The 25,718-nt window shown below is 40.6% G+C and overlaps 1 protein-coding gene across 4 annotated transcripts in view; it reads left to right on the forward strand.

Moving 5' to 3' along the window:
* Positions 1–25,718, forward strand: part of KCNC2 (potassium voltage-gated channel subfamily C member 2) — a 329,619-nt gene that overhangs the window by 73,900 nt on the left and 230,001 nt on the right. The gene's annotated exons all lie outside the window — the stretch shown is intronic.

Here is a 25,718-nt window from a genome sequence, read left to right on the forward strand (position 1 = left end):
GGCCGGACAACTCCCGCACCCCCTCTGGCCACCCAAGCCCCCTCTCCCCCTTCACTAGCCACTAGCCATTCTACTTTATTAGAGTAGAATGGCTGGTACTGGTACTCTTATAGGCAGTACCAGTGGGGAAGCTAGACATTATTTCACCCGGGGCAAAGAATCAGTTTGGTGCCCCCCCTTATGGGACAAGATTAGGCAGAAGTTAAAAACTCCCAGGCCATAGCTGTTGAGTCAGCTGTCTGTCCCCTCCCCCATGCTCCTCTGTCGTCGTCCCTGCTCCTCTGGTCCTCCCCCTGCTTCTTTGTCCCCCCAGGTGAGCGCTGCAGGGAGGGAGAGGAGGTGAGCGCTGCAGGGAGGGAGAGACAGAGGAGCGGAGGGGGGGCGGCGGTCCACTGTCACTGAAGCCGGCTCACTGAGCCATCGGCCCACCGGGAAACTCCCTGTAGTCCCAATGGCCAGTCCATCCCTGATCATCACTGTTATAAGCAATACCAGTATTAAAAAAAAAAACCCTGATCAGCCCCCTAGAGTAGTACAGTATCACTATGAGAAAAAACACATTAATAAAATTGAATAAAAAAAATATTTATTAAAGTATTAATTTTTTGCATTTTGTCACCAGTCAGTATCCCTGATCACTGCTGCACCAGTCATATGGTGATGCTGTACTGCACTGGTAGGCACAGTATGTAAAAAAAATTGTGAAAAAAAAATCTTTATTTTCCAAAAATTGTGATCGAAAATTACAAATTAAAAAAACTCGCCATGCCTCTTACTAAATACCTTGGACTGTATGCTCTTCAAAACGTGATCATCTGGGCCTTAAGAAATTAAATAGGCCATCTGTATATCAGGATTAATCAATTTATTTTCAAATATATATATATACCATAGTTTGTGGACTCTATAACTTTCACACAGACTAAATAATATTTACTAAGTTGGGGTATTTTTTTTACCAAAGAAATGTAGCAGACTACATTTTGCCCTAAATGTATTGAAAAGATTATTTGTTTGCAATATTCTATTGCAGAAATGTGAAAGAAAAACATGATTGTTTCCTAAATATTTGATATTTTTTCTTTTATATCAAAAAAGTAAAAAAACTTGGTGGTGATAAAATACCAGCAAAAAAGCTCTATTTGTTTGAAAATAAGTATATAAATTTAATTTGGGTACAGTGTTGCATGACCAAGCAATGCTAGTTAAAGTAGCACAGTGCAATAGCAGAAAATTCCCTGGTCATGAAGGGGTCAAACCTTTAGGAGATCAAGTGGTTACGTGATTGTGAACCTAGGAGCACCTAACAGCACCAATCCTCCTCTTCTGCAGGCCCCCGCGGAAACACCTGCTTGCTATGAGGGCATTCATGAGGGGTTGCTCCCACTGGGAAGCTATTGCCTCCCACTGCTGTCTCTCAGCCAATGGGGGGAGAGAGAGAGCCAAGAGAGCTGCTGCTCTCATGCACATCACTGGATCATAAATCGTGCTCAGGTAACTATCGGGGAAGATGGAAAAAAAAACTTTTAGCTTTACAACCACTTTAGCTTCACCTCTTTCACTAAGCTCTTGGGATAATACCCCTGTAAAATGCTTCTGCACTTGCAAAGTAAACAATCTATTTGCCTTTAATATACCAACTCCTGTGATTTAAAAGAAACCTATACATACATAATGGGGTTGATTTGTTAAAGACAAATAGGCTGTTCACTTTTCAAGAGAAGTAGCACTTTGCAAGGAGCTTTGCCCCAGAGATTAGTGAATGAGGCGATGTTCTGGTGACTTCCATCATCCAATCATTTGCCAGCAAAATTGCATTTTTTTTTAAATTTCCTTGCATTTGATTAGGCATCCTTTGCAATGTGAAATTTCACATTCACTAAGGAAAATAGTTTGCAAAGTGAAACTTCTCTTGCAAAGTAAACAGCCTATTTGCCTTTAGTAAAGTGAAATCATGTATCAATAGGAGAAGACAGATCCACCATTTGGTTTTACGTCACAGCTATGGTACAATTACTTTTTTTTGCAGATGAGAATATCTGACTTTTCACTGACTTTCCAATCTGCTTACTGGTTCTGGGTCAGTGACTCTGAAGTTGTCAGAAAACGTCAGAAAACTTGTATCAGTTTTCCCTTAAAGTTGAAACCCCATTTATGAAATCTGACCTGGGCACATATATCTGCAGTGTTTGCTTATCTCTCTCCAAAGCACTAAGTCCTGTGTCTTTCTGCTGCTCCGTTTCTCTGTTATCAGCATGATAACTTCTGACAAGTTCTCCAACAGGAGATATAAGCAGCTGGAAATTTGTGTCAGGGTTGGTGCATAGAGATAGATTAGCAGAGAGTTGGTCTATGTAAAGTACAGCTCTGCATGTTTCTTGATTCCTCTGCCTATGTGGAGGGGGTGTGTGCATTTCCTCCAATCATCTGTCACACAGTGTATGCCCAGACTCCACACCTAGTGGTGGAACAGGAAGAACAATTTCTAACACGATGAGCACTTTTTAAACAATGTAGAAAGCTGAGGACTGCAGATATACAAATAAAACATATATAGGGAGATTTATTTCATCCCTGTGTATCATCTGAGGCTGTTCACTTCACTGGGTATAAGAGGGAGTTTGCATCCACTTTAACTGCAGCATAATCTGCATAGACATCCAGGACCTGTCTGTTCTGTTTGGCAGGCATTTCTGGATCACAAGATTGTTTGCACTGAATTACCAATTCTTTGGCAGGTCCATTTCACATACATGCATGCAAACGAAAAAAGATCCAGATAACAGCACTCCAGTGATGTCTTTATTGAATGTAAAACAGTGCAAACAGCTTATGAAGTCACAGATGAATAACTGACACGTCTCACCCCTTTACCAATGCTTAGTCAGCTATGACTAAGCACCTGTAAGGAGGGGTGAAACGCGTCAGCTTTTCATCTGTGACTTTGTATGCTGTTTGTACTATTTTACATTCAATAAAGACATCACTGGAGTGGGACAATCTGGATCTTTTTTTGTTTGCTTGTATCTTGTATACAGAGCCAGCACCCGCTCAGTGCAGGGGAGGTGAATTCTTGGACTACCACCTGGAGCGATATATTACCTTTAATCATTTCACATGCATGTTTTTTTGAAGTGTATATTTAACAATTTGCCAGAAGTTCAGATTTAATTGAAGGGATTTAAACACAATGTTATTGTTACTCACTCCTAGAAGTGAATTAAATGGTGTCATCATGCAGTCCTAGGAAACATGTATTTTCACCCGTGCACTGTAATGTGCACTCTGCTCATCTGCTTTAGATGCTGATGCTTATGTTACTATGGAAACAGTCTAGGTCTTGGTTTTCTGCATTCACGGAATAACATCCACTTGCTGTCTTATTGATTTGAAAAGTCATTGTACCATAGCTGTGACATCAAACCAAATGGGGGATCTGTCCTCTCCTATCAATACACGATTGAACTTCTTATCAGACTTGCATGTCAATAAAAAGAAAGAACTTTGTTTTGTTTGGATTCACCAGATATTACAACCTGTGAACAGCACAACAATTAACAGCAATCAACAGATATACATTGTCTTTTCAATGTGATGCAGCAGGTGTGGGAAATGTACAGGGAACTTTTCATCCTATAACAGTGCATGTTTCAATTTTATAATGACTATATACAGTATATCATTCCTAACACAGTTCTATTATTTTGTTACCTTATACACAGTAAAAGGTTGTAGAATGTCCACGTTTACTGTTAAAGATGGACGTATTATTAATTAGTGCTTGTAGGAGAACATCACAACTAGAGGACTGTGCTTCCTGTGTTCCAGTATGTCAGTTCCATTCTACTTGGGGTAAACCTTAAACAATAAGCCAACTCCTGGGTTCTGCGGCAGTGAGCTTGATTTCCCGCAGCCTAACTCAGAATGACAGAAGAACATATGTCCCAGAAATGTATGCAGGCTAGTTGTTAGAGGACAAGGGTGCCCACGAGTCCCGGATTGCCCGGGACAGTCCCGCATTTTGCAGGTCTGTCCCGGGCACTTTCATTCCAGGACAATACAGTGTCCTGGAATGAAACTGACACAGCCACCCCACAAGCCAAACTAATGACCCCAAAAAAGACCGCCATATCACCACTTTACTCACTGACAGTAGTTGTCCTGGCCGGGAATGCCTGGAGGAGCACAATCTCTACCCCCTGTTTGTGATAGGAGAAATCATAAATCTCGCCTCTTGCTTTGCACAACATGTTTCGCGTAAAAACGCTTCATCAGGAGCGTGGAAATCTAATAGAAGACATACATAAACATAAACAAAACATCAACAAAAATGTCAATAAATCACGCAATTTTATACATAAAACAATTACATAAAACATAAACATTTACAATAAAACCATCAAAGTTACTGTTCGTGTCTATGGTCACCGCCAGTCCCGCCCAGCAACACCAATCCCAATTGAACTGCACCCCCACTATTGGGACATATAAGGGGGATCTGACATAGAAACTAGTATGTAGTAGCAGGACACGTCACATATGTGTCACTGACAAAGCCAAATAGTAGTGACTTTAAGTTCCCAACAAACCAGTCCTCCTAGTAACAAGGCACTAAGTGTGAATATTAGTACTGAGCCGCCAGAAAAAATTATATATATGTAGTAATATATATTTGGTTTTACTTACAAACAGGTTGTGTTGAATCGATGAACACAAGCCTGAATATCACCTTTGAGAGCCGGTTCACACTGGGGGGGGGCGACCTGGGATCTGACTTGAAGTCGCCCCAAGTTGCCCCAAGTCGCGTGGTCGAGAAAATGAATGGAAGTAAATGGGAGCCGTCTTAATGTACACTACTGAAGTTGCTCTGACTTCAGAAAAGGTTACTGTACTACTTCAATCCGACTTGTAGGCGACTTGTAGGCAACTTGTACCCATTGATTTCAATGGAAGTCAACTCAGAAGTCGGATCCCTGTCTTAACTGAAGCAACATTACAGGAAGATAACATACATTTCTCAGGCAAACCCCTCCCTCCCACAAAGCTGATTGTTGTTTGATTGGCCACTGAAAAGCCTCCTGTCCTGGAGGCGACTTGAAGTTGCCTTGTACTGTCCTGGAGGCAACTCGAAGTTGCCTTGTAAGTTGCCCGATGATTCATACTCAAGTCGTGCTCAAAGTCCTGTTGCCCCTGTGTGAATGGGCTCTGAGGCTATATATAAATGTGGCGCTGACCCAGCCAGCCAGCTGGGTTTCTTAGTGCTCTAGAGGGGGAGGGAAGGATATGTAATATAGTATTCAAAGATATTGTAGCTTAAATCAATAAGCAGTTATCATATAAATGTCAAAAAATATATTTATATCCCGAGACATAAAGGGTGTTACATAGAAAGAAAAAAGCTCACCGTTAAACGAGGCAGTAAAGGGTTAAACCAGGCAAGTCTGCTGGTAAGCAGAGAGAGAAGGACAAGGTGGGGAAAAATCCCTCCAATGTAATAGATATCGTCACCCAAATAGTGGAATATAGGTCAGATGCACTGGCTGGACGGTACAGGAGGTAGCAAAATCTGCCCAGTAATTCATCCAAAAAAGTAAAAAATTTTCTAGTTCTTATTAGTTTCCACTTTCCAGCACAGTGGGAGTGATTCCCCCACCCACATTGATTGTTTTGATGGGGCAATCAAGCAATTTTCTATCCTTCTACCTGCGATGGAAGGAAAGAAAACTGCATAATCTGTGGCCTTCCTTATGCACTTCGATCACCTGTGGCTGTTACCTTGATCTTTTATTATAAGTACCTGTAAACATGGCTGGGCTGGGACAAAAATTTGGCCCTGGACTTCATCCAGACTGGCCCACTTTGACAGGTCTCTCCCATGGTGGCCGGACAACTCCCGCACCCCCACCCCCGGCCACCCAAGCCCCCTCTCCCCCTTCACTAGCCACTAGCCGTTCTACTTTATTAGGGTCGAGTGGCTGGTAGTGGTACTTTTATAGGCAGTAGCAGTGGGGAAGCTAGACATTATTTCACCCGGGGAAAATAATCAGTTCAGTGCCCCCCCTTATGGGACAAGATTAGGCAGAAGTGAGAAACTCCCAGGCCATAGCTGTTGAGTCAGCTGTCTGTCCCCTTCCCCATGCTCCTCTGTCGTCGTCCCTGCTCCTCCCCCTGCTTCTCTGTTCCCCCCAGGTGAGCACTGCAGGGAGGGAGAGTAGGTGATCGCTGCGGGAAGAGAGAGACAGAGGAGCGGAGGGGGGCGGCGGTCCGCTGTCACTGAAGCCGGCCCACTGAGCCATCGGCCCACCGGGAAACTCCCTGTAGTCCCAATGGCCAGTCCATCCCTGCCTGTAAAGATGAATAAAACCAAGCATACTGCATCACCAAAACCGTCCTCCTGATAGTTTTTACTGTGCTGAAAAAGAAAGTCCGCTGTTTCCTGATTACTGTGTCTCATCTGGTAAAAAGAAGGGGAGAAACAAATCTCTTGGGGGCTGTATGGGTACATAACATTTTTGACGTATTCTGCTTCTACGTCAGCTTCAGTCTTGAACTAGAAATTATCTCCGACATTTGTGCCTACATTTGTGTTGATATGCTGTTGTTTTCAGCTCTAATAAGTATTCTGTTCTATAAACTGTGTTAGTCTGAGCTGAGAAGGTTATTGGTATCTACACTGTAAGGACAGCCATGTGATTTCTCTGCTATGAGCAGCTAAAAATAAAATGACATCTAACCTGTTTATCACTCATTGAAAATAGCAAATGCATGCATTTCTTCTTCATGCTAATTTCTGTCTAGAAGCTGAGGTATTTTGCCATCTATGTCTAGAAAACAAGTAGGCTAAAAACACATCCTGTTGCGCTTACTGAAAATTTAGACACCAGTTATTCAATATAATTGCACAGAGAATCAGTTCATTTTGACACAGCTAAAAATGTACAATCGTTTTTTCGATACGGAATTATACTAACGCACACCTGTAGTGAAATCAAATTTATAAAACTTTAAATGTTATTTATTTATTATTTATTTATTAACCACTTGCTTACTGGGCACTTAAACCCCCTCCCTGCCCAGACCAATTTTCAGTTTTCAGTGTTGTCGCACTCTGAATGACAATTGCGCGGTTATACAACACTGTACCCAAATGAAATTTTTATCATTTCTTTCCCACAAATAGAGCTTTCTTTTGGTGGTACACCAATGCAGTGCCCCTGTTTTTTGTTTATGGTATTAATCTCTTTGGCAAGCAGCTTGACAAAGTGATCGAAAGTCACAGGTGGTTCCTGATTCCATAAAGCAATAGGTAATGTCAGCAGCCTTTTTTAGACCTATAGGCCTGGAAGAGGGTACCTACAGGGCTCCAGGAAAAAAAAATGCTTTCCCAAGAATAGCGTATCTTTATTTCCACCCCCCCCCTTCCAATCATCCTGCTGACAAGTTGTTGTAAGGCGAGATCTGCTCATCTAGTTATAATTGAGGCATTGGCCTGTGTGATCTGGGGGTAAAAAAAGTCAGAGAGCATACTTTCAACACACTGTCGTTATATCCTCTCCAGCTATCTATCCCTGTTTTTCCATCTTTCCAGCTCTTCCCACTGATGTTGACTGTCTGTAAATGTTTCCTATATACTTGGTGGGCTTCTGTACCACGAGTCGTGAAATGAAAATAATGCCTGACATTACTTCTGGGTAGTGCAGAGGCAGTGCAGAAGTGAACAAAGAATGCTAGTTCCTAATATCTCTATGTGGCCGCAAAAAAAATGTGCATGTATTAGAACAACATTTCTCAGCCTTTAAAAGTATGCAAAATGCTGAGACACCCCAGGACTGGACTATATTTATTGGGATGAAGAACACTGACATGTGGACTGGATAATGTAACATACTCATTCGTGCCACATGCAGAGTTCCCCCTTCACATCAGCATTCCCCTTCACATCACAATCCCCCTATTACATCAGAGATGCCCCTTCCCACTGGAGTCCCCCATCACAACAGAACCCCCCCATAATAATAGACCCCCTTATCTCAACAGATTTTTCCCCTCATCACAACATAGTCTCCCCATCATGACAGAGTCTCCCCTTCAAAAGGTAGCCAACCCATCATAACTGAGTCTCCCCCCTCGCAACAGAGTCCCGAAACACTGGCCCTGGGGAGTGCCCAAACTAAAATCTGGGGGAGCAAAGCCAACCCCAATGCCCCCCTGGGTCCAGCCCTGCTCACATTTGTTGAAAGAAAGTTGCTCTCTGAATTTATCATTGCAGACCCATAGGTGAGAAGGCACAGAAGAATTTGAGCACAATAGAAAATCTGGATGTGTTTGAAAGTCAAGAGTGTGAGTGGTAACCAAATCTCTTCAAATACTTTCAACTAATAAAGTAATACAAAATATTAATGGTAACATCTATGCTTTGGAAATCAAAATTAAATTGTAACTCTTTGTTTTATAATGTAATTTCACATAAAAATGTTATTCATTATCACTATCCTTCCCGTTTTATGGTCCTTATTGCTAGCTATGGACAATAATCAAAGGCGATGATATAAAAAGAGCCAGGTAAAAATAAACTTTTTTTCTGAATACTTTTTGTAATTTTTTTTCTTGTTTGAGTACAGATCTTCATGTTTTTCTTTTATTATTAGTTACTTGGAGCACTGAAATTAAGTAAGAATTTTAAAGATTAACAAGAGGCTGTTGTGGTATAGTGGTGGGAAAATCTCCCGAAGTTTAATTGACCAGGAGTTGAATCCTATTTAGGTTCATAGGAAGGCCATTTTAGGGCTAGTAAACAATCTACTGTAAAAGAAGCATGAGAAGTTGGGTAGTGTTATGCGGGACCAATGCAAAACAAAAAAGTAAAAAAAAATCACAAATCCTTGGAAGGATTTGCCCCCTTATTGACCAGGCCTTTTTTTTCATTACAGCACTGCGTTGCTTTAACTGACAATTGCGTGGTCGTGCAACGTTGTACCCAAAAAAAATTACGTCCTTTTTTCCCCACAAATAGAGCTTTCTTTTGGTTGTATTTGCTCATCTCTTCGTTTTAATTTTTTTTGCGGTGTGAACAAAAAAAAAAAGCGATAATTCTGAAAAATATATATTTTTTACTTTTTGCTATAATAAATATCCCCCCAAAAAGTTAAAAAAACAAATGTCTTCATCACTTTAGGCCAATATGGTATTCTACATTTTTTTGGTAAAGAAAATCACAATAAGCGTATATTGATTGGTTTGCGCAAAAGTTATAGCATATACAAAATAGGTGATAGATTTATGGCATTTTTTTTTAACTAGTAATGGTGGTCATCTGCGTTTTTTAGTGGGACTGTGACATTGCGGTGGACAGATCAGACACTTTTTGACACATTTTTGGGACCATTGACATTTATACAGCGATCAGTGTTATAAAAAATTCACTGATTTACTACGTAAATGTCACTGGCAGGGAAGAAGTTAACACTAGGGGGCGATCAAGGTGTTAAATATGTTCCCAAGTTAGTGTTTCTAACTGTGGGAGAATGGGACTGACTGGGGGAGGAGACATATCGCTGTTCGCTATTACTGCAAACAGCAGATCTGTCTCTACTGCCTTGTCAGAACGAGGATTTGTGTGGTTACATACACAAATCCCCGTTCTGGTTCTCGTGTCTGTGATCGTGGGTGGCTGGCAGCGATCGCGCCCACACACGCGCATCCACTGCACATACTGTATATGGGATTTGCGCAGGAGAGCCAACCTGCTGCTGTATATATACAGGAGCTGGTTGGCAAGTAGTTAATTAACGTGCTTTGAGCTGTGCTTGGTGTTATAGAACAGTATGATTTTAACACAGTCTCATCACTAGCAGTATTTGGCTGTGGAATTGATGTTTTTTTTTTTCATTTACAGTCAGCTTGGCTTACACACAGCAGCAGCACCCCAATCTGATACATTTCTGTTTGAAAATATGGATTTTTCATGGACCTTATCAGCAAAACCTGCTTTTTTCATCAAATGGTAATAAGCATGCTTTGACTGTCAGAAAGAAAGTGACCAGTAGTTTGCTGTGGCTATCCTTGTCCTCGCTAATAGAAAACATTCTCAGTAATGCCGCTTACACACGATCATTTTTCAGCATGAAAAAAACGTAGTTTTAAAAAAACGTAATTTAAAATGAAAAAAAAAAACCCTGCGCATGCTCAGAAGAAAGTTATGAGACGGGAGCGCTCGTTCTGGTAAAACTACCATTCATACTGGAGTAAGCACATTCATCACGCTGTAACAGACAAAAAAGCGCAAATCGTCTTTTACTAACACGGAATAAGCTAAAGCAGCCCAAAGGCGAATGGAACTTCCCCTTTATAGTGCCGTTGTACATGTTGTACGTCACCGCGCTTTGCTAGATCATTTTTTAAAAACGATGGTGTGTGGGCAACGTCGTTTTAATGATGAAGTTGGGAAAACGTTGTTTTTTAGACGTGCTAAAAAACGACGTTTTCTTTCATGCTGAAAAATGATCGTGTGTACGCAGCATAAGAATTAAGGGCCAGATCCTCAAAAGGGATACGCCGGCGTATCTACTGATACGCCGTCGTATCCCTGTTTCTATCTTTGGAACTGATCCACAGAATCAGTTTCCAAGAGATAGACAGAAGATCCGACATGTGTAAGGGACTTACACTGCCGGATCTTAGGATGCAGTACCGCATCCGCCGCTGGGGGCATTTTGCGTCGAAATGCCGCCTCGGGTATGCAAATTAGCACTTACGGAGATCCACAAAGCTTTTCAGTTTCGTTTTTTCTCTGTAAGTTTTAGTTTGCAATCGTAAAATTAGGGCTGCTTTTACAAAGTGTAAACTGTTTACACCTTGTAAAAGCAGACCCTTCTGTCCAGCGACGCGTTTTTTTTTTGTTTTAAATTTTTTTTCCCCGCCGTATCTTTTTTTTTTCCCGACACAACTTTATTGACCCGGCGCGATCCACAAAGCTCGGCGTAATGTAATTTTGCGCTATGCATGTCGGGAAAATGACGTCACGAGCATGCGCAGTACGGCCGGCGCGGGAGCGTGCCTAATTTAAATGGGAATCGCCCCCATTTGAAGAGGAACGCCTTGCGCCGGCGGAATTTAAGTTACACAGCCGAAAATTTCTAGGTAAGTGCTTTATGGATCGGGCCCTTAGGTAGAAATTTTAAGGCAGTGTAATTAAAATGGGAATTTTTACGTTACACCGGCTCTTTGTGGATCTGGCCCATTGAAACTACAGATTATACTGCTGAAATGTACTAAAGAAAAAGAGTACAGGCAGGTGTTTTACTATAAACATTAAAAGACTACAACTGATGCAACAGTGTAAAATTGCCCAGCAGCATGACAATTTTAAATAGTAATATTAGACCAAAATTTACTAGGAACAAAAAGCACAGGCTGGGGCTTTACTAAAAGAATTAAGATACTGCAGTGGATACAAAAACCACAGGCTGGGGCTTTACTAAAAGAATTAAGATACTGCAGCGGATACAACAGTGTAAAACTGGCCAACCATAGAACAGTTTTAATCAGCGATAATAGGCCTAACTGGTGTATGCCTAACTTTGATTTTATCTGTGGGGATGGGATGGATGTGAGTGATAAGTAAGGTGGATTAAGTGCATACTGTTCTTGCACTTAATTTTCTGTCCTTTAAAATGATGCGCTGATGACTATCAGTAACAAGTGAACGCTCTGCTTTTGGCAACCTAAACCTAAAAAAGCCCTATCAACATAAAAAAAAACACAAATTAAAGTAAAACCTCAAAAAAACTAACAAAAAAACAACACCTGAAAGAAAGGCCCAGTTTTTTAAGTGAAGACTTGCAGCACAAAAAAATAATAAAAAGTTTGCTGTGAACGGGACAGCAGCCAAAAGCGACCAATTTCCTCAAAACAACCACAGAAAATTAATACAAAAAAGAATAAGAGCAAACAGGACAGCAAAGTGGTTGTCAGCTTTCTAAGTGTGTTAAATAACAAGTGTTGACGCTAAAGAATTATACCAATAGTAAATAAAAGACGTGAGTGAAGCTACCCCTTTTAAAGTTGAAAAACAACCTTGCAAATGGGTATATAAAAAAAAAAAGGTGAGGCGCTAACTCAAATAACAAAAACAATAATCATCTGTGCAAAATTATCCAGTCCACATTTTGCCCTGGTTGTCAGCTTTCCCTATATTTTCCATACAACAGCTTCCACTCACTGACACAATGGCCAATAGTGAGGGGGCTAGTTCACCCAAAAGTGTCCATACTGGCCAGTCATGCAGCTCATTTTGGATTTAAAATAAATCTCAATGATATTGCAGATTTTAACCCCCAAGGATTTTCTTCAAACCCATAGTAGCAGCAAATCCAAACCTTATCCCTTTTCTGAGTTAAAGTTTGGGAACTGATCCAAATTGCTAGCAGGAGGCCTATGAAATTAAAATCATACAAAGTATTCCAGAAACAATATCTAATATTCTTCTTCCAAACATGCATATAATATTCGTAAAATAACAATGAACATTTTGCTGTGTTATGCAAGATAGATTAGGTAAGATAACTTCTTTCACTGTATTCATGTACCACTTATTTACTTTGTTGGAAAAACCAGGAGATGTTCAGTCCATAGCAAACATAGGACTCTTTGCTTTTCTGTTCTTAACATGTACAAATAATTTGACAGCTGGAATGCAGCTACTGCTTTATTCTATTCATTGTACATCAGAGACATGCGGCTGACAAAACATATATTGTGAGTGATTTTAATTTTTCCTAAAAGAAAAATAAGGTAATATTATATTAGGGCAGGTGCACTGAAAAAGTCCCATGAGTGTAAAAACATATTTTTGGCTAGATATCTGATTACTTTCATCCTGAAAAGTAGTTGTTGTGGTCAATCTGAGCTAAAAGTCTCGGAATTTACCCAAATTTTGTACTTCCTTTTATAGTGTTTTACATAAGCAAACATTTTTGAAATATAAAGTGATATTAAACTTAATGTTTTTTAATATATATTTCTGAAGTGAAGACTTACTATGGATACTACGTCTTGATGTACTGAGGCTGGAATTTTTTCCTGATTCGGCTGGTTTCCCTTGTGCCGCCTCCATTTACCCAATTCAAGTCGGCTCCTTTCACTTACAGGATCTTATGGAGTCATACTTTTGTGTACACTCCTGGGATCTAAGTACAGCATGGTGTGATGGTGTTGCCTGCGCCAACATGCACAGCCAGCTCAAGAAGACACATACTAGACACGGCTTCTGCTCCTTCTCCGGGGAAATTATTGAAAAACTACCTCTGAGGCCTCGTACACACGACCGAGTTTCTCAGCAAAAACCAGCAAGGAACTTGTTCTATAGAGAGATCTGACGAAAACGGACGTTTCTGTTTTTATCAGATCTCACCCGATCCGCCATGGATGGATTACGATGTATCGCCATACGTCTGATTTTAGCAGATCAGGTCGGATGTCAGCAGACATGTCACCGCTGACATCTGACGCTCCATAGGCTTGCATTGAGCGGCCGTTCAGGTCCGCCGACAAAACTGACAGGCGGACCTGAACGGTCCGACCACGTGAAAGGGGCCTAAGAGTAACGATCAAAGCCCAGTTATAAATGTAGCAGTCAGTTATAATTAAGATAACATTAAACCCTCCATATTAGTTTAACACATTGGGGGGGGGGGGGAATTCATCAAATTAGGAGCAGACAGAATGCAGTGCAGCTGTACCTAGGAACCAATCAGCTTTTACCTTTAACTTGTTCAGGTAAGCTTTGAAAATGAAAGATAGAAGCTGATCGGTCACCATGCACAATTGTTCCAGATTTTGACTGCACCAGTTTTGTTTAGTTCTCCTCACTGAGTACAATAATAATATACAGCACATTCCCTAGTAAACTATTTGTTAAAATTCTTACTCAAGCACTTGCAGTTTACATTTTTTAATAATGCTGGCCCTTGCTGTCTCCGTGATGCTTTCCTAAACTTCCAGTTCTCACAGTGGACAGTGCAGTCTTGAAGAAGGTTGTTAGCTTGTGTATAAAAATATTACCGCGCTACTATAATGCCACGTACACACGATCGGTTAATCCGATGAGAATGGTCTGGGACAAGCTGATTCCAAATCAAGCTAGAGATAGTTAGGTGGATTCAGAAAGACTTAGGCCGGCGTATCAGTAGATACGCCGGCCTAAGTCTGAATCTGCGCCGACGCAAATTTAAGCGTATTCTGGTAACCAGATACGCTTAAATTAGGCTATGATCCGAGCGGCGTAAGTGTCTTACACATCGTATCTTAAAGTGTAATTTTTAGGCTGGCCGCTAGGTGGTGCTTCCATTGCGTTTGGCGTAGAATATGTAAATGACAAGATATGCCGATTCACGAACGTACGCCCGGCCGATGCAGTACAGACACGCCGTTTACGTAAGGCATTTTCAGGCGTAAAGTTATTCCATCAAATATCTGGACTAGTAATGTTAAGTATGGCCGTCTTTCCCGCGTCGAAATTTGAAAATTTTACGTTGTTTGCGTAAGTCATCCGTGAATAGGGCTGGATGTAATTTACGTCCACGTCGAAACCAATACGTCCGTTTGGCGTATTTTGCCGCAATTCACACTGGGATATGTACACGGACGGCGCATGCGCCGTTCGTAAAAAACATCAATCACGTCAAAAACTTCAATCACGCCCCCCACATCCTCATTTGAATTAGGCGCGCTTACGCCGGCCCCATTTACGCTACTCCACCGTAACTTAGCAGGCAAGTACTTTGTGAATACTTGCCTTGCAAACTTACGGTGGCGTAGTGTAAATACAATACGCTACGCTGCCGCAACGATGCGCCCGCCTACCTGAATCCAGCTAACTGTCTGTGAAAAAATCCTACCAGCAAATCCTGTGACAATAGTAAAGTGCAAATATCTATTGAAAGTGCAAACATGCAAGTCATACGTGATAATCCAAATGGTACTCAGTACATACAAAAAATAGTAAAATATCTTATAAATGAACATGCATCTAAAAGTCCAAAAGAGAGTGCACAAATAATTAATATGTGCTGAATGAAAGTGCTAAGTGCCGATTCCTTATATGGTGTTCACACTGAGTGCTCTTCTTGTGGTAGTGAATGGGTGGCCCCTTACCTCACTGCTGTGAGGTTACAGCAAATGTATGAGCCCAATCCTGATCCGGCCTGGTGTTGTTTCAAAGCATGGGATGTATTGCCTGAATGCTGAAAACAGTTTGCCTGCCCGTGGGGTGTAGGATCTTCAAAGGATATGTGGTCTCACAGTGTCGTACCCAAATGGTATGGAGAGGATAGAGAGCAAGCCCAATATGGTGTAGTATTTTTTGTATTCCGCATTTATTATAATAGAAAATATTACTCACATTTAAAAAAGGTAAACAAGCATATCAAATACGAGCGCCAAGCTCTTCTGCGTAACCTCCGGTGCCTGTAATATCCCTACGCATGGCGTCATCAAACAAGTGACTTCATCAGGGTTGTTAGCTTGGAGAAGCGGTATTCACAAGGGACAATATATTCAATACATTCAATATGTAAATATAGGGAATTCAAGAAAGTAAATATTAGGGGATTCTTCAAAAAGTATGTTTTCAAACTTCAAGATTAATAAAAAGGAAAGTTTTGACCATAGATATACATTAAAGAATCAGAATTCCGTTTGCCATGGGATGCTAAAGTCTGTAATCATTTCTCTTTGCACGGACCTAATATATAGCCCATATAGTTACCATGCATTATATATATACTGCACAATTGTATATTTTGAAAGTATACTCTGGGGTAGATTCACGTAGAATGGTGTATCTTTGTGCGGGCATAACGTATCCTATTTACGTTACGCCTCCGCAACTTTTACAGGCAAGTGCCGTATTCTCAAAAGAAAGTTGCGGCCGCGTAGCGTAAATAGGCCGGCGTAAGCCCGCCTAATTCAAATTGTGAAGAGGTGGGCGTGTGTTATGTAAATTAACCATGACCCGACGTTTTTCACGAACGGCACATGCGCAGTCCGTGGAATTTCCAAGTGTGCATTACTCCATAGTACGCCGCAAGGACGTATTGGTTTTGATGTGAACGTAAATGACGTCCAGCCCCATTCACGGACGACTTACGCAAACAATGTAAAATATTTAATATTTGACGCGGGAACGACGTCCATACTTAACATTGGTACGCCGCATGTACGCCACCATATAGCAGGGGTAACTTTACGCCGGGAAAAGCCTAACGTAAATAGCGTATCTGTACTGCGTCGGCCGGGCGTACGTTCGTGAATTTGTGTATCTAGCTGATTTACATATCTGGAGATACTCTGTCGTATCTCCTTTGTGAATCTACCCCAATGACTTTTTCTTTTAGTTTTCCCAAATGGATAGGCATTGCAATATCAACTTTTGCGGGTCTTTCTCCAATAAATTCTTCCATGTGTAGCTAGAAGGTTTAAAATGCTAATGTTAACAAGCCTAATGAAAAAAAAAAAAAAAGATTTATGTTGCAATTTCAATCAATTTAATCTGTTTAATATGCTGTGTTTAGTTAATCTTTTACTCAGACCTATACCAAATTTTGAACATTCTTTTTCATAATAAAATTTAATTGAAATCTAGCTATCTATTATTCTTATAAGACATTTTGACAGGTACCACTTTTCCACAAGCATCAGATTGTAAAGAACTTTTAGAATGTGACAGCAGTTATGCTATGCCGTGTATAAAAAGCCATTCAAATATGTTAGCATTGCTGTTTCTATCAAAACATCTCATTATGTTTTACAGAGTGGTGAATAGCAAAGAAATATGTGTTAGCATGTAACTAAATGAAGCAGATATTGCATAATTTTATTTAAGAAGAAAACTGACTGATGGCCATTACCATGTTAGCATTGGAAATACACTTATTTTTTTTTAGATCCCAGGTTGCACAGAACATGTATAGCCAAATGACAAATGGTAGAATATGACCTATCCTTATTGATAAATAAATCCTTATGGTCAGAAATGGCTTAGCAAATCCTCAGTGTCATCCTGTTTGATTTTTAAAGTTATATAACAGCTATTTGTCCCAGATTGACTCTAGCAACTGTAGCACATGTTTGAAAGACAATGGTCTAAAAACATTCTATACGCTGATTCTGCCACAATTCTGCAACAATTTGATATTATAGTTAGTCCTCAGCGCTCAGTCCAAAAAGTCAATTGTTGCAGCTCTGCATAGAAACCAATCAGCTTCCAGATTTTTTTTGGGCAAAGCTTTAATTGAGCAAGTTAGAAGCTGATTGGCTACCATGCACAACTGGACCAGATTTTGCACTCTCCAGTTTTAGCAAATTACCTCCAGTGCTCTCAAAACAAAAAAATAGTGTAATATGTCCACATACACCATACAATCAATGAGCTCCATTCATGATTGCATGCCGTATTAAGGTGTCCAGACACATTTTCCAAAAATACATTACCGCAAAAGGCTTAAAACGCTTGGTAAATACCACATGAAAAAGTGTTAAAGTCAATTCACAGAAGGACATTCACAGCAGCCCAGATTCTCCTGTTCTTGGGTCCCTCCTGGCACTCCTGGCCTCTGATGTTGAGTGCCCCCACAGCAAGCAGCTTGCTATGGGGGCACCGAGCCAAGCTGCAGTTCCCTGTGTTCATTCAGACATGGTGCTGCAGCCCGGCCTTGCCCTGCCCCCCTTCTCTCCTCATTGGCTCACTGACTTTGATTGACAGCCATGGGAGCCATTAGCGCTTCACTGCTGTCTCAGCCAATGAGGAGAAAGATGCACAGGCAGCTAAGTCTCTCGTGCAACATCACTGAATCGAGTTGGGCTCAGATAAGTATTAGGGGGGCTGCTGTACACTAATGTAGAATGCATTAAGGAAAAAAAAAATGTGCCTTTACAACCACTTTAAGTAGTGGTCCAGGCATGCAGTATTTAAAGGGTTAGTAAAGGATTTTTTTTTTTGTTTTAAATAACAAACATGTTATACTTACCTCCACTGTGCAGTTAGTTTTGAATGCCATATTTACAATTTGATGCGGTTTCCTTCATTTACTTTAGGTGAGAGTTCTGTGAGCTTATTTCTACTGGATCTTAAGAAATATATATCGCAGACATTTTGTGGAGGATTATATGGACCTATACTATTGCATTCTATTTTTCTCTCATTATCCACAATATTTTTTCTTGAACACCTATACAGTAAAACCTTGGTTTGAGAGTAACTTGGTTTGAGAGCGTTTTGCAAGACAAGCAAAATGTTTTAATCAATTTTGCCTTGATATACAAGCAATTTCTTGATATAAGAGTAGCGTCATGTCACAACTGAGTATAAAAAAGAAGAGAGGAGCCTCTAAGTGTAGCAATATGGTTACATTTAATGAAGGTACTCCTGCCGGGAGAAGACAGTGATTATCTGCTACATCCGCTAGCGATAATCACAAGAGAATCTGGCAGGCTGGTTGTACTCAAGTTGATTGATCAATCAACTTGGTACATTCAGCCTGCCCATTAACGGTTCAAATCTTGAACCTGCTGAACTGGCAGTGATTCGAACCGTCTATGGCCAACCTTAGTGAGTTGGCATATTTCTACGGTTTAAACCATATTACCTCTTTATCAGTAATAAAAACTGACAGGGGTTTTAATCCTTCTCCACTGTATCCAACCCATTGGATATCCCACAAGATAAAATAATGCATGATGTCATGAGATAAATACCACTTATTTCGGAAAATACCACATGCAGTATTTTAGAAGTGCTTTTTGTGAATGCCAAAAAACTTTTTGAAAAACGCTATGTGGTATTTTACCACATTTCTTAAAGCAGTAGATACTGCTTTGCTAGTTGAGCCTGCTATCCCTTATGATAATGTCGTCCTATATACAGTATGTGCCAATTTCTTTTGTGCATCACCCAGTGTAAATTACTTCCCAGAACTACATACCAAGTGCCCTTACCAAACTAGTATATTCTTAAAGTGCAAGTTCATACTAAAACGAAAATCCCTGCATCTATAGTCACCAACATTCCAACACTAACCTATCTAGCCCTGACAAGAAAAAAAGCTGTATACATACCTTTTCTTAAGCCGCTCTGACCCAATCCTGCTCTGAGATGTCAGACGTGGCTTTGCTGTGTAGACGGGGTCCAGAGGACACGTCCGTCAAAGGAAGCTCCATATTAACTCTATGGGTGAAGTTACTTCCCATTTATTTTACAACCTTTGTCGGCCGTGTTCTCTGCAGAGCTTTCGCCACTGGAGATCGAGTCGGATTGCCTGCAGAAAGGGTATGTATACAGATTTTTTCATTACAGGGCTAGATAGATTAGTGTTAGAATGGTGGTGGCTATAGATGCAGGGATTTTAGTTTTAAACTAGACATCCACTTTAATATTCATCCATCTATCTTGTTCTTCCCCCTCTCAATTGGGAATATGAAGCCAATGGAAAGAAGCAATTTAATATCAATGAGAGCAAGCCCGGTAATGTGTGGGCACAGACTCTGGTAATGTATAGCGGCATGTGGATTGATGCATGAGGACAAGAGTGCACGTGGTGATTTATTTTAACACGTTTAAGCACATTTGAGCATATGTGAGCAAATGAATTATATGTACTTGTTCATTTGTAAAACAAGAGTACACTATATTATATATTTTGTTTTTGATTGATGACTTGTGATGACTGAAGCAATTAGGAGCATGTCTGGATTGAGAGGGGTAAAAAATACATTTATTGATGGATGGATGAATACTGAGGATGGTAAGGGTATTTTGGCATATGGATCTGGGAAGGGATTTACACTGGCTGATGCACAATGGATATTGGCACATAATATGTGGACATATTACACTATATAGCTGTTTTTGTTTTGGGAACACTATCTTGAAACTTTAAAGGAGAACACCTGAGAAGATAGAAGACACCACACACACTTGCTTTGAAACATATGAGCTTTATTTGGTCCTTACTCATACTAGGTCATAGAGTCCCGTGAGAGTCAACGTTACTACAAGAGTCTTGCAAGTTGGTGAACAGCGAGGCTTGCTACTACAGATGCCCTGGTCGTATTTGTATGTCTGCAACAGTTTGAATATATTCTTTAAACAGCTGCAGCGTATGGCAACTAGCTGTGAAAACCTCAACTGGAGGAATGACAATTTATTTTTCTATTTTGGTCTAGAAAACATACAAACCCACCCTGCTTTTATATCCAGGTTGTTACCCATGCAACTTTAAAAAAAGTGCAGATACTGTCATGTTATTTATTCACTAAATCTTTTAATTCAGCAACCACTGGAGAAGGCTTTGACATTAAGCAATACATTATATGTGAAACCAAGTATGTGGTGTATCATATCTGCTGCATTTCTTGTAACCTGCAGTACAATGGATACACCACATGTGCTTTAAAGTAGTTGTAAACCCTCACATATACCCACATGCTTTAAAGTGATTGTAAACCCTCATATATACCCAGTGAAGTGAATAGCCTCAGATGATACACAGAAATTAAACAAATCCTCCAACATAAGTTTTACTTGTATATCTGCTGTCTTCAGCTTTCTACACTCTTTGGAAAGTGCAGATCACATTAAAAATCTTTCTTCCTCTTTAAGCAGCACATAGGGGTGGTTGGGGATATTTAGCTTACACCAGGGGTGTCAAACCGGCGGCCCTCCAGCTGTTGAAAAACTACAAGTCCCATGAGGCATTGCAAGGCTAACAGTTACAAGCATGACTCTCACAGGCAGAGGCATGATGGGACTTGTAGTTTCGGAACAGCTGGAGGGCCGCCAGTTTGACACCCCTGGCTTACACTGTGTGTGAGCTGATTGGAGGAAAGAGACAAGCCCCCCTCCACATAGGCCGAGGAACGAAGGAACATGCAGAGCTGTAGTCTGAATAGACAAGCTCCCTGATTATCTCCTTCTAAGCTCCCTCCCCGACACAAATTTTCAGCTACTGTTATCTCATGTGTCAGAGAACTTGTCAGAAGTGACTCTGCAGATAACGGAATGGAGCACTAGAGGGAAACAACACATAGAGCTTTAGAGAGAGATAAGTAAACCCTACAGATATATGCGTTTAGTTCAAATTTCATAAATGGGGTTTACAACCACTTAGGAGAACATTATTATGACTCTGTTAATCCAAGCACAAAGTATTTTTTAAATGTCATTTAAAGAATGCCAGTCTGGTGACTTTATGTTTACTGGCATTGAGATATTGACTCCCATGCCCAGGGGTGACGATATGAACAGACGGCTTTTAGATAGGGAGGCATGGTGGATATTTAGGTTAAAAACCAGGGTCCACCAGGGGTTAAACCCCCAGATCGGACCTGGATTTACACTTATGTTGATTCCATTTTGTACTACCTGTCTCTTCCGTTTTAGTACTGTCTAATTTCTCCTACTGGGCATCCTTGCAAATTTTTTCTGTTTATTCAGTTTTTGTATTGCCATTTTCTTGGATTTTAATGTCTTTTTCTGACCATATAAACAATTATGTTTGTGTTTTTGATAAAATGTATGTCTGTCCATGTATGGTGTTTCACCTCTCCAAGTAACTTTAATTATCTATTAATTGGCAAATTTATGGCATGTGCTGCCAGGAGAGATGTATATAATATCTATTGTGGCATTTTTGTACATGGCATTTGTAGTGTACAAGGCCCACAAGGCTGAAATGCGTTTACATCTGCTGTCTGCTACTGTATCTTTTATGGAGAACCAATAAATTATGAAGATTTTAAAGAGCAAGCAAGGAGTTGCGGACTATCTCTTTTCCTGATTGCCATTGCAGCTGTGCAACTTTCTTTGTGCACCCAGGTAGCCTCCTAAATTTTTCTAATCTAATTTGGTAGTAGCACCCTACCTTTGCTTTCTTTTATAGGAAAGATTGCCCTGTGTAAGAACCTAGTCACTCCACTGGAGATAACATACTGCTTTCCCAGTCCTTACATAAAAATGCTGGGTCATTCTTCATGCATCAGAGTTATCACATTGGTGTGAGCCATGTGCTCCTCTATTCAGTGTCGGATGGTGGTATATTTTTGATTGGGGGGGGCAGAGAACAATGCACCCACATCCACCCACACCTATTAAAGCCTATTGCTCTAATCACATGCTTACAAATAAAATAAAAAACATTGTAATCCATGCTTCCGACGCCCCACATTTAGATTAGGGGGGCGGCGCCCCTCTGCCCTGCATAATGGGCGACTACTGCCTCTATTCCTGCCTCTATTCCTGGAAGAACCAGGTATTTTCTTTACTCCTGGCAGCTAAATAAAGCAGTGAGAAAGCAAAGGAAAGATAAATATAAGCTGTTGGGGAGAGAACATTACAGGACACCTGTTGCTTTTCCCTGCATGGACAAGTGTGTTTTAAAGTTTAATTGTAACCATCATAGAGTCTTCCATACCCCATGCCTTCCTTAGCACATTTACCATACTAATCATACTGTCCAGAATTTCATAGGGATAGGTAATGCTTACCAGGCCTTAGTTCTAGTTCAATAAATGTAATGGTGGAGCCTTGGCCTAGAAAGAACTGTCCATCCATTGACAATGACTGAGGCAGCGTACACACGACCGGTTTCCTCGACAGAATCCATCAAGAAACTAGGTGGGAGAGCTTTTTTGCCGAGGAAAACGGTCGTGTGTACGTTTTTCATCGAGGAAACTGTCGAGGAACTCGACGAGGAAAAAAGAGAACAAGTTCTCTTTTTCCTCGACGGAAGTCTCAATTTCCTCGTCGTGTTCCTCGTCGGGCTGGTTTTCGACGAGAAACTCGAGCGTGTGTATGTTAAAAAACCGGCGCATGCTCAAAATACAGTAAAAGTAGCATTTGTAATTGAGATAACACATTTTTCAAGCTGTAACAGACTGAAAAGTGCAAATCTTTTTTCTAACAAACTTTTACTTAACATGCAAACACATGAGATTAGCAAAAGCAGCCCCAAGAGTTGTGCCAGTGTAATCGAACTTCCCCTGCCGTTGTATGTGTTGTATGTCACCGCGTTTGAGAACAAGGAGATTTTGTCTTGACAGTGTGTACGCAAAGCAAGCTTGTCGAGTTCCTCGACAAGCCTAACAAGGAACTCAATGAGGAGAACGATGTCAAATAATGAAAGTAAAAGCAGAAGTCAAAGTAGAAGAAAGGGCATCACAAACGTACCTGTTAAATAATACATCTCATTTGCTTGGGTAATCTTTTTTTACATTTTTCAATAAATAGCTTCCTAATGCCACGTACAGACGATCGGACATTCAAAACCATGGATTTTTGTTCCGATGGAATGCTGGCTCAAACTTGTCTTGCATTTACACCGTCACACAAATGTTGTCGGAAATTCCAATCACCAAGAACGCGGTAACGTACAACACTACGACGAGCCCAGAAAAATTAAGTTTAATAAACCCGAGCATGCGTCGAATTGATTCAGAGCATGCATAGGATTTTTGGGCATTGGAATTGCATACAGACGATTGAAATTTCCGACAAAAACTTTTGTTGTCTGAAAAATTGAGAACCAGCTCTCAAACATTTGTTGTCGGAAATTCCGATGGCAAATGTCCAATGGAGCATACACACGGTTAGATTTTCCGACAACAAGCTCACTTTGAACATTTGTTGTCGGAAATTCCAACCGTGTGTACGCGGCATAAGGCTTAATGTATACGGGACCTCTCCTAAACAATCTTACTTGACAGATAGTAACCGGCGTTTAAAAATGTCCATTCTGCCATGTTTACATGCCATGTTTAGCCGTGTTTGCGTTTAGAAGTGGTTTTTTTTCTTCAAATAGTCAAAAAGGTATCTCCATTAAAAACGGCTGTAAACAAAACATGGCTGTTACAGGCATTTGGCATTTTCAAATGCCTCTGAACATCCATCCTGAACGAATTATTTTGCTTTCCAAAAAATGCTTCTAAACTCAACTGCCTAAAAACGACTAGAAATTGCCCCGTGTACATGTACTGATAAGATAACATAAAGGAGAGTTCAGGGGCAGCTGAAAAAAATGCCCAACTGCTCCTTAATGTCCCTTTACCAGCAGCAGTGTACATGAGGCCTAATTGTTTATTTTTTTGTTGGTGTGTACCAAGCATGATCATCGGAGGTTATCACTATTTGTGCGGACAGTTATGAATAGCTGCTACTGCCCATACCTCCCAACATTTTGAGATGGGAATGAGGGACACCTACTAACAGACATATGTAGACATATGACACGCCCCCTGCCACACCCCCTTAAAGGAGAATTAACCCCCCAAAAAAGTCTAAATCTACAAGGGCTTTTTTTTTACCACTATTATACCTTTTATATTGGCTTTTAAAATGTACAAATGCAGCAATTTAGAAATCAGATGAAAGGTTTAGCACTGGTAAACACTTTTTGAAAGATAAAAAGTGCATTTTATATACGACTCTATAGATCAGACCAAAATGAGGGACAAATGAGGAGAATGAGGGACAGAGGGACATTGCTCGAAATCAGGGACAGTCCCTCGAAATCAGGGACAGTTGGGAGCTATGACTGCCTGTCATTGCGATGTACAGGCTTGGTGGCTACAGCCACAGTAGACAGTAATTATTTCCATTGGGATTTGTAGCATGGCTAAATGTCTGTGCAAATGCAGCCCAAAAAAACAAGTATTCAGAAAGCGGTGTATTTGAAAATGCAAGCAGAGAGGATCGGAGCAAAGGGTTTGCATCTAAACTGCATCTAAACTGATCGCACAATGCTGTCAAATGTTAAAGAAACAACAACTATTTTGGAAAAAAAAAAACACATAATTTATTAAGTGTCACAACTCCTTCTCAGCATACCATAACTGAGCAAATCAAATATAGGGGGGGAAAAACGGAGCTCCCATGATCCTTCCTGCTCTTCACAGGTCAGCAATGATTCAGTCACTGAGGTGGTCACAGAGACTGCACGGCTCCCACTGACTCCTAATTATCTTTAAGCAGAGCGAGTACAGAAATCAATTGTTTCTTTATTCCTAGTTTGGATAGCTGTAAATTTGTTTATTAGCTGTATAAACCAAGACAAAATCATTGACAGGTTTCGATATTTAAACAGCTTTGTCATTTGAAACTATAGAAAGGTTGCTTATTTTACTGGAGTTATTACTTAAAGTGGAACTCTACCCACCTATCCTTTACACCCAAGGTAACTGCTGTCTTAGCCTCTTATTGATCTGTAATTGCCAAGGTCCTGCAAAGGTGATCAGTCGCCCGGTATGACATCAGGCGTTTGATGGCTTGACATTTCGGTTGAGAGCACAAGCTAACTGTGACAGTTCTGAATCATGGCTTGGCTTGAATTGAACTGTTTTGAGAAACAATTAGGTGCATGAGTTTAGTTCTGCTTTAAAGTGGAACTGAGCTCACTGATTTAACAGTTTTTCAAAACAGTTAGAACAGTTACTAGCGTACACAAACATGTTTCTGGAACGAATTATGCTCGCAATTCAAGGTTTTACTGTACTTATGTTATTTAAAGCTGCACTGTCAAGCCATCAGGTAGATAGTGTCATAGCTGATCTCATGTTCATCACCATGGAAAATACAGAAGGCTCAGGCTAGGTTTATACATATGAGATGCGGGAACCAGCGCAATTACAGCGATGGTTCCTGCATCGCATCTCTCCCTTAGGCTGTTCAC

Source organism: Rana temporaria, chromosome 3 (assembly GCF_905171775.1).
Source record: "Rana temporaria chromosome 3, aRanTem1.1, whole genome shotgun sequence".
NCBI classification, from domain to species: Eukaryota; Metazoa; Chordata; class Amphibia; order Anura; family Ranidae; genus Rana; species Rana temporaria.